Source organism: Elephantulus edwardii, unplaced genomic scaffold (assembly GCF_000299155.1).
Source record: "Elephantulus edwardii isolate Elephantulus edwardi_28Jun2011 unplaced genomic scaffold, EleEdw1.0 scaffold00302, whole genome shotgun sequence".
Lineage (NCBI taxonomy): Eukaryota > Metazoa > Chordata > Mammalia > Macroscelidea > Macroscelididae > Elephantulus > Elephantulus edwardii.
The window spans coordinates 1,385,963-1,396,894 of NW_006400052.1; positions in this window are offsets into that span (position 1 = coordinate 1,385,963).

The window sequence follows — 10,932 nt, forward strand, 5'->3', positions numbered from 1 at the left end:
GTTCTGTCTTTGAAGCGCAGGGCCTGATCTCTCATGTTTTCTCACCATCTCTGTGTGTCTCTCCCACTCTTCCTGTCTGTGTCTGAACTCCAGAAGTTTAGGGTCAGGTCCATTTGGCTTGACTTTCCACTGGACTTGGATCTCACGCCCTCATTCCTGTGACCATGCACCCCCCGCCCCCCACCACACACACACCCGGCCCTCTCAACTCAACACTCATTGTCACTAAGTCAGAACTGATTCATAGCTGAATTCCAGTTGAGTTTCTGAATGAGAATAGATTGTCTCTCTTTATTCTGAGGAGTTGCTGGTGGATTCACACCTTCAGAGAGGGAAGCCCTTTGATTTAGCAGTGTAATTTCCTATGGGCTATGCCAGGGGTTAATCCAAGTCTATATTTGAGGAATATATGCATAAAATGTCTTCACATTTGTAAGTCTTGGGCTGGTTCTGACTTTCAAACCTTTGTTTGTCTCTGTCCTTTAAAAAAGAAGAGTGAGGAGGACAGCAGCAGTTGTTTTTTGTGTTGTTTTTTTTTTCTCTCTCTCTCTTTTTCTCTCTCTGAACCCTGGACCTTGACTTTAGCTGCTGAGTCACTCTATCTATACCCTTGACCCAAGAAAAAGGGCCAGCAGTTGTAATCTCTTTAAGGGGTGTGGCCTGTACTTTTATAAGTTGGCAAGGTGCCACTATAGACTTTCTCGACCCCAGGACCTGGTTTTGTGTTGAACTTCACTCCAGCTTGTAATCGCTGACAGGAAAGGTATGGAGTACTTTCCACATAGTAGCACTTGATCCTCACCCTTTGAAGTAAGAATTGTTTTCATTCCTACCTGAGGGAGGAAGAGAGTGAAACACAGAAACAGTCATAGTTTCATCCAAGGTAATATAGCAAACTGGAGTGTGTTGTCCCATACAGTAGCCTGTGACTCATAAACATTTGCTGCAACAAGTATGAATTTAATTTTAACAAAAATTCAGTTATCAGGAAACTTTTTAGTATCTTTGGAACAAGTTGAATATGTGAATCTTCTTTTTTCAGGGGTTATTTTACAGAGAAAATAATCTAACCACAGGGAAAATATTTCCAAAGAAAATTTAGTATCACAAAAAGCGTATCGCGATGGGAAAGTCTGCTGTTAGGGACCTCTCTAAGGTACTCAGGAGCAACAGTGTCTCTCTAGAGACTAAGGTGCGCCTGATACAGGCCATGGTATTTGCAATCGCTTGTTATGCATCAGAGAGTTGGACAATGACTAGGGAGGACAGAAGGAGAGTGGATGCTTTTGAGCTGTGGTGCTGGAGAAGGGTACTGAATGTACCATGGACTGCCAGGAAAACAAACAGATTCATCTTGGAGAGGATTAAACCAAGCTACTCCTTGGAGGCAAGGATTCTGGGACTTCGTCTGACATACTTTGGACATGTTGCCAGGAGGGACGGGCCCTTGGAGAGGGACATCATGCTTGGGAGGGTGGAGGGACAGCGGAGGAGGGGAAGACCCTCTATGAGATGGATTGATTCGGTGACTGGGGTAATCAGGATGGGTGTGTCAGAGGCGGTGCGGTTGGCACAGGATGGAGCAGGGTTTAGGGCTGTTGTGCAACAACAATTAAGACATGCTAATTGAACTCGACAGTACATAACAATCACAGCGTTTGAACTGGCAGAGAGGCACCCCCTGTGGATTAGCAGTGCAGCTCCCCAGAGATGGTGGCACGAAGGAACACTGGCTGGTGTAGCCATGAGCTTGTAGATGAAAGGTCAGAAATGCAGGTCAAGTTCACTAACCACTCCACAGGAGGAAGATGAGGGGAAAACTCAGCTTTCATTAAGAATTACAATCCCAGAAACCTGATGAACAATTGTCATGGGTAGAAATAAACTCAATAGCCGTGGGTTAACCATAGATTGTTGTTGTTGTTGTTGTTGTTGTTGTTATGTGCCGTCGAGTCGTTTGTGACTCATAGCGACCCTATGCACAACAGCCCTAAACCCTGCTCTATCCTGTGCCAATCGCAATCGCACTGCCTCTGACACATCCATCCCGATTATCCCAGTCACCGAATCAATTCATCTAATAGAGGGTCTTCCCCTCCTGCGTTGTCCCTCCACCCGCCCAAGCATGATGTCCCTCTCCAAGGACCCGTCCCTCCTGGCAACATGCCCAAAGGTTTTTTGTCCCCTTCACACATTACCACTAAATGAAAGGGGATAGTTACAGGAGAATAGAGTAAGAAGAACTCTAAGATTCAGATATGATTATAGAATAAGTCCCCTACAAAGCTCTAAGACAATAGGGTAGATAAGGACACAGGAAATTTTTACCTTTGGTACTCACAGCTAAAGCAAAAGTAAACACAAACTAACTCCTAGCTAAATAAGCATAAAAGAGAAAAACAAGTGAGGATTGTTTATGTCCTTTTACCTGATACAGAAGTCTGGCTTTCAACAAAAAATTACAAGGCATACTAAAAGGAAAACAAAAACACACAATCTGATCATGTGAAACACAGTTGAATAAAGAAATGTATGAAACACAATGTATATAAACAAAACATGCTGTATATTACTTTTGTATGCAAACCGGTATAAAGTAAAATGTTTAAAAAATACACAATCTGAAGAGGCAATGCAAACATTGGGATGAGACCCAAATATGGCAGATTTAGAATGATCACTTTGGGAACTTAAAGTAATTATAATTAAAAGTCTAAGAACTTTAATGAGGAAAATGAACAACATACAGAAAAGATTAATATTGTAAAAAATAATAGAAGTTCTAAGATCTTAGAAAACATACTTAGAAATCAAAGCATTGAAACAAAAATGGAGAATACCATTGATAGACTCATTAGGAGACTAAAAATTATCTAGGAATCTGCGAGCTTCAAGAAATACCAATAGAAACAACCCAAACTAGAGAAACTAAAAAAAAAAAAAAGTGACAGGGGGAAGAAGAATGGAATGAAATATCCAAAAATTACAGAATAATTACAAAAGGTATCATGTGTGTAGTTGAACTACCAGAAGAGGAACAAGCATAGGAAATAGTTAAACTAATAGTGACTGAAAATTTCCCGAAACTAGGGACAGACACAAAACTGCAGGTCCAAGTATACAGAATATCAACCATAATAAATTCATTCCTAAAAATAATCTACATGCAAGCCTTGTATGCGCTCACCAATCTATGCCAGGAAATTTGGAGGATGACTATCCTGCCAACAGATTGGAAGAGGTCCATATTTGCTCCCATTTCCAAGAAAGGGGATCTAACTGAGTGTGGAAATTATCAAACAATATCATTGATATTGCATGCAAGCAAAATACTGCTGAAGATCATTTAAAAAATGGTTGGAACAGTACATAGATAAGGAACTGCCAGAAGGCCAAGCAGGAATTAGAAGAGGCCATGGCACCAGGTATATCATTACTGATGTCAGATGGATCCTGGCTGAAAGGAAAGAATACCAGAAGAATGGCAATTTGTGCTTTATTGGCTATGCAAAGACATTTGACTGTGAATCATGACAAGTTGTGGCTGACATTGAAAAGAGTGGGAATCTCAGAGCACTTGACTGTGCTCACGTGGAACCTCTCCCTGGATCAGGAGGCTGTTGTGTGAACGGAGCAGGGGAGCACTACATGCCTTGAAATTGGGCAGGGAGTGCATCAAGGTTCCAAATCTGTTCAATCTACATGTTGAGCAAATTATCCAAGAAGCTGGACTCTATAAAGAGGAATGTGGCATCAGGATTAGAGGGAGATTCATTAATAACCTGTGTAATGCAGATGGCACAACCTTGCTTGCTGTGGAGGACTTGCAAGTGAGGAGGACTTGAAGCACAAGTCCTTGCAGAAGATCAAGGAATGCAACCTTCAGTAGGGATTGCATCTCAATATCAAGAAAACAAAGATTCTTACCACTGGACTGATACGCAACATCATGATGGATGGAGAGGAGATTGAAACTGTCAACAGCTTCATCTCGTTTGGATCCACAATTAACACCCTTGGTACGTGTAGTCAGGAAATAAGGAGAAACATTGCACTGGGAAATCAGCGATTAGGGACTTTTCCATCTTATTGAGGAGTAGTGATGTCAGTTTGAGAACTAAGGTGCATCTGATTCAGGCCATAGTCTTTCTGATTTCTAGCTATACGTCTGAGACCTGGACAATGAATAAGGATGACAGAAAAAGAATTTACACCTTTGGGCTGTGGTGTTGGAGAAGAGCACGGAACATCCCATGGACAGCCAAGAGAATGAACAGATATGTCTTGAAGAGGGTGCAGCTGGAGTGCTCTTTGGAGGTAAGAATGATGAGGTTTTGCCTCACATACTTTGGACATGTTGGTAGAAGGTGCTTGGAAGGTCCCTTGGAAGGGACATAATGTTGGCAAGAGTGGAGGGTCAATGAAGGAGAGGAAGACCCTCAATTAGGTGGATTGATATAGTGACTGCTGCAATGTGCTCTTGTGTGTCAGGAAGTGTGAGGATGGTGCAGGACAGAACGGGGTTCAGATCTTTTGTTCATAGAGTCACTATGAGTCGTGCTCAACTTGACGGCACTTAACAATAACAACAACATACATGAACATAGTTTATTCAAAGTACAGAAAATCAGTAACAAAGAGGGGAGGGAAAATTGCAATAAACAATAAAGGGGAGGAAACCCCAACACTTTCTTTTTTTAATTAATTTTTTTATATTGGTTTGCATACAAAAGTCACATACATTGTGTTTTATTCTATACATTGTGTTTCACACATTCCTCCATTCACATGGTGGTTCATAATTTCTATAGAACAATTTCTTTATAGAGGAAAAAGGATAAGGATTACTTAAGCTTCTCTTCAGAGGAGTAACATAACGTTCAGCAAAAATGAAGAGGATTCTCCATTCTATTTCATCCGTCTTGTTCTTGTTGCTAAGTGTTACTGAGTTATGAGTAAAGATTCATAATGACTCTTTGCTCACCAGAAAGAGACATTGCTTGGTCCTATCCCATCCTCAAAATCACGGCCCAGCTTAAGCCCATTGCTACAGCCACCATCTCAAACTATCTCCTTAAAGATTTTTAACTGACCCACCACTTTACCAAATATTTTCTACTTATTCCTTCAGGGATTGACCTCACTTGCTAAAATGCTCTGATCACTTAGCCCTAGGGGGATGTGCTCCTAACATAGGCCGTACCTCTCCAGTGATTCAAAACCACCAGTAGCTCTAAAGGAGAGAAATGGAGAAACTCTCCTCTTGTGTTATTTACAGCCTCAAAAACTCATTGAAGGGTCAGCTATGAGTCCATTTTGACTACACAACAAAAGAGAGAGGGATAACACGCCCCAAATGTGGAAGACAAAGCCTCACCCTCTCTCACCAGAGCACTCTGTCTGCAATTTTTCAGAGACAAATGTGTTTGTTTCTTGGACATAGTGCTGTTGAGTTGACTGATACATTGTAACCCTATCAACAATATATCTGAACCTTGCTCTGACCTGTACCATCCTCACAGTCTCTGTGATGTTTAAGCCCATTGCAGTAGTCACTGGGTCAATCCATCCTGTTGAGAGTCTTTCTCTCTTTCTCTGACACTTTACCTTTCCCAGCTTGATGTCTCTTTCCAAGGATTGATTCTTCCTGAGAATATTCCCAATGTAAGCGAGACATGTTTCATCAGATTTGCCTCTAAGGAACACCCTGGTTACACTTTCTTTAAGTTAGACTTGTTTGTTCTTTTGGCAGTCCATTCAATACTCTTTGCCATTGTCACAGTTCAAAGGCATTGGTTCTTCAGTTTTTCTTATTCATAGTCCAACTTTCAAATGTATAAGAAGTAATTGAAAATATTATGGCTTGGATTAGGTGCATCTTAGTATTTACAATGACATCTTTACTCTTTAGTACTTTGGAGAGGTCTTTGACAGATTTCCCAAAGCAACCCATCTTTTGGTTTCTTGACTGCTGCTACAATGGGAGTTGCTTGTGAAATCAAGTAAAATTAAATTGTTGACACCTTCAGTCTTTTCTCCATCTATCATAAAGTTGCCAGTGGTGAGGACTTGTTTTCTTAATGTTGATACATAATCCATATTGAAGGCTATAGTCCTTGATCTGCAGTAAGTGTATGGTGTGAGATGTGGATCCTGTTTCAGCTTTCTACAGATAGCCGCAGTCCAGTTTTCCAGCACCATTTGTTGAAGAGGTTATCATTTCCTCATTTGATAGGTTTTAGTCCCCTGTCAAATATCAGTTGACCATTCAGATGGGTTCATTTCTGGGTTCTCAATTCTGTTGCATTGTTCTATGTGTCTGTCATTGTACCAGTACCATGTCATTTTGGTTACTACTGCTGTGTACTAGGTTTTGAGGTCAGGGAGTGTTATGCCTCCCACTTCATTTTTGTTTTTCAGAAGTGATTTGCTCATTTGGGGTCTCCTTCTTCTCCAAATAAACTTGACAATTTCCCTTCTGATATCATTGAAAAATAATTTGGTATCTATATTTTGATTGTATTGAATATGTAGAATTGTCATTTTCACAATATTGAGTCATCCTATCCATAAAGAGACTGCCAAATACAGCCAGTAATATGAAATCTGAAGAGGATAAAATTGATGAATGGGACCTTCTAAAGATTAAATCTCTGCACATCAAAAGCTTTTTCCAACAGGGTGAAAAGAAAACCTACTGACTGGAAACAAACACAGACAAGAGTCTCATAATAAAAGTTTACAGAATTATACAGGGTTTCCACAAGAAAAAGACTGATAATCCAATTACAAAATGGGCAAAAAACATGGAAAGACTTTTCACAGAGGAAGACATTCAGATGGCTAACAGACACATGAAGAAATGCTCCAAATCACTGGCAACAAGAGCAATGCAAATCAAAACCACATGAGATACCATCTTATCTCCATAGCATTGGCAAAATTTAGCAGGACAGCAAGTGATAAATATTGGCAAGGATGTGACGAGATAGGAACTCTTATATTTTGTTGGTGGAATTGTAAAATGGTACATCACTTTGGAAGGCAATTTGGTGTTTCTTCAAAATGCTGAACATAGAAACCCCATATGACCCAACTATTCCACTGCTTGGAATATACCCCGAGAAAATGACAACTGAGGCACAGAGACTTGTACACCAATGTTCATAGCAGTGCTATTCACCATTGCAAGAACATGGAAAGAGCCCAAATGTCCAACCACAATAGAATGGATTGGGAAATTATGGTACATCCACACAATGGAATACTATGCAGCATGCAGAAGCAATGATTTTGTAAATTACTACCTAACATGGGAGGAACTAGAGAGCATTGTGCTAAGTGACCTAACTCAGTCTTATAAAGACAAATATTGTATAAGACCATTATTGTAGAGTGTGTACTAGGATTTGGGGTGGTGCTTAAGCATGTTGTTGTTGTTATGTGCCATCGAGTCGTTTGTGACTCATAGCGACCCTATGTACAACAGCCCTAAACCCTGCTCTATCCTGTGCCAATCACATTGCCTCTGACACACCCATCCCGATTACCCCAGTCACTAAATTAATCCACCTCATAGAGGGTCTTCCCCTCCTGTGCTGTCCCTCCACTCTACCCAGCATGATGTCCCTCTCTAAAGACCTGTCTCTCCTTACAACATGTCCAAAGTATGTCAGACGAAGCCCCAGAATCCTTGCCTCCGAGGAGTAGCCTGGTTTAACCCTCTCTAGGATGAATCTGTTTGTTTTCCTGGCAGTCCATAGTACATTCAATATTCTTCTCCAGCACCACAGCTCAAAGATGTCAATTCTCCTTCTATCCTCCCTAGTCAGTGTTCAATGCTATAATGCATAACAAGTGATTGCAAAAACCATGGCCTGTATCAGGTGGACCTTAGTCTCCAGAGAGACACCGTTGCTCTTGAGTACTTTAGAGAGGTCCCTAACAGCAGACTTTCCCATCGCAATACGTTTTTCTATTTCCTGGCTGCTGGTGCCAAGAGTGTTGACCGTGGAGCTGAGCAAACTGAAGCTGTGAACAATCTCAATCTCTTCAACATCCATCCTGATGCTACCGATTGGTCCAGTGGTGAGAATCTTTGTCTTCTTGACATTGAGCCTCAGTCCATACTGAAGGCTGCAGTCCTTGACCCTCTGCAGTAAGTGCATGAGGTCCTCCTCAGTTTCAGCAAGCAGGGTTGTGTCATCTGCATAACGGAGAATGTTGATAGATTGTCCACCAATCCTAACGCCACGCTTCTCCTCGTAGAGCCCAGCCTCTCGGATAATCTGCTCTGCATACAGGTTGAAAAGGTATGGAGATAGGACACATCCCTGGCGTACACCCTTCCCAATTTTGAACCATGCAGTGTTGCCCTGCTCTGTTCTGACGACTGCCTCTTGGTCCAAGTACAGGTTTCGCATTAGCACGATTAAGCATAGGCTTGCATAATTTGATGGGTTCAGGAGGGAATTGGTAAAGGAAAGGGGAAAGGTCTGGTTTGAAAAACAATGTCTATGAACTTTATGAACTTTGTTCACCCTCTCCAGAACAGACTGGTTTGTCCTGTTGACAGTCCATGGTATATTCAATACTCTTCTCAGAACCACAATTCAAAGGCATCAGTTCTTTTTCTGTCATGCCAAAAGTATGTGAGGCATATCTCAAATCCTTGGTTCAAAGGATCAGGAAAAGTAGGAGGACAGCATTTTTCTTTCTGAACTCAGGAACTTGAGTCTGTCCTCTGAGTCACATTGTATTTCCTTGACTAGGAAGAGATAATTAACAATTCTAATCTTTTTAAGGGGTGAAGCCTGTACTTTCATGACCTTGGCAAGGTGCCACCATAGACTTTCTTGACCCCAGGACCTGTTTTTGCCGTGCTGAACTTCATTCTAGCTTGGAATCTCTAATATTTAAAGCATAAAGTATATAAAACAGAGTAAACTTGATCCTCATTTTCAGAAGTAAAAATCACTTTCATTCTTACTTTAGAGAAGAGTGAAGCACTGATGTTAGACGGATCTTAGCTGAAAGCAGGGAATGCCAGAGGAATGTCTATCTGTGTTTCATTGATTATGCAAAGGTGTTTGACTATGTGGATCATAACAAACTGTGGCTGACTCTGGGAAGAATGGGAATCCCAGAACACTTGATCGTGCTAATGTGAAACCTATACTCGGACCAAGAGGCAGTAATCAGAACAGAGCAAAGAAACACTGCATGGTTCAAAATTGAGAAGGGTGTACGCCAGGGATATGTCTTGTCTCCATACCTTTTCAACCTGTATGCAGAACAGATCATCCAGGAGGCTGGGCTCTATGAGGAGAAATGTGGCGTAAGGACTGGTAGAAGATCTATCAACAATCTGTGTTATGCAGATGACACAACCCTGCTTGCTGAAACTGAGGAGGACCTGAAGCGCTTACTGCAGAGGGTCAAGGACGGTAGCCTTCAATATGGATTGAGGCTCAATGTCAAGAAGACAAAGATTCTCACCACTGGGCCAATTGGCAGCAGCATAATAGATGGAGAAGAGATTGAGGTTTTTAAGCAATTACAGCTTGTTTGGATCCACATTGAACACTCTTAACACCAGCAATCAGGAAATCGAAAGACAAATTGCATTGGAAAAATCTGCTATCATGACCTCTCCATAGTGTTGAAGAGCAACAATGTCAGTCTAGATACAAAGGTGCTTCTAATCCAAGCCAGGTCTTCTCAATTACTTGTTATGCTTCAGAGAGTTGGATAATGACGAAGGATGACAGAAGAATAGATGCCTTCGAGTTGTGGTGCTGGAGAAGTGTCTTGAACATACCATGGACTGCCAAGAAAACAAATAGGTCTATCTTGGAAAGGGTGAAACCAAGTCTCTTCATGGAGGCTAGGATTTTGAAGTTCTGCCTCACTTGCTTTGGGAACATGGCCAGGAGAGATTGGTCCTTGGAGAAGGACATCATGCTCAGAAGGGTGGATGGACAGTGCAGGAGAAGGAGAGCCCAGATGAGATGAATTGATACAGTACCTGGGGCAATGGAGGTTGGTGTGTCAGAATTAGTGAGACTGGCTCAGGACAGGGAAGGGTTCAGAGCTGCTGTACATAGGGTTGCTATACATCATTGGTGACTCAATGACACATAACAACAATAACAAACTATGACAGGTTTGGAAGCAGAAGTGGCAACCACTTCCTAAACAACATGTCTCCAGAAACTCTGTGAATTTTGGTAAATGTCAATAGTTGTAGAGGGGCTTTAGATCCTTTGTTCATAGGGTCACTACGAGTCATGCTTGACTTGAAGACAATCAACAACAACCTGAGTGTTGATTGTGGATCCAAGTAAACGAAAACCTTAACAACTTCAAGCTCTTCTCCAATTAAGCTGTTACCTATTGTTCCAGTGGTAAGGATTTTCACTTTCTCCATTTGAAATGTAATCCATATTGAAAGCTGTAGTCTTTGATATTCTGTAATAAATGCATTACATATTCTCCACTTTCTTGTAAACAAGGTTGTATCATCTGACAATCTTTTTCATGTAGTCAAATACCAACTTCTCCAAGTATTTCCTCAACATACAGATTGAATAGATATGGAGAAAAGATACAACCCTGATGCACGCCATTCCTAATTTTATACTCATTTATTTACTTTTTAAAAAAATACTAGCAAAAATCCTCTAGATGCTTAGGTTCTGATGTGTTTATAAGAAGATAATAAATAAGAAGTCTATGACGTAACTCACTGTTGTTGTTGTGTGCCGTCAAGTTGCTTGTGACTCATAGCAACCCTATGAACAACAGCCCAGAACCCTGCTCTATCCTGTGCCAAAATTACTGTCTCTGACACACCCACCCTCATTACCCCGGTCAATGAATCAATCCATCTCATCAAGGGTCTTCCTCTCTTGCACTGTCCCTCAACCCTGT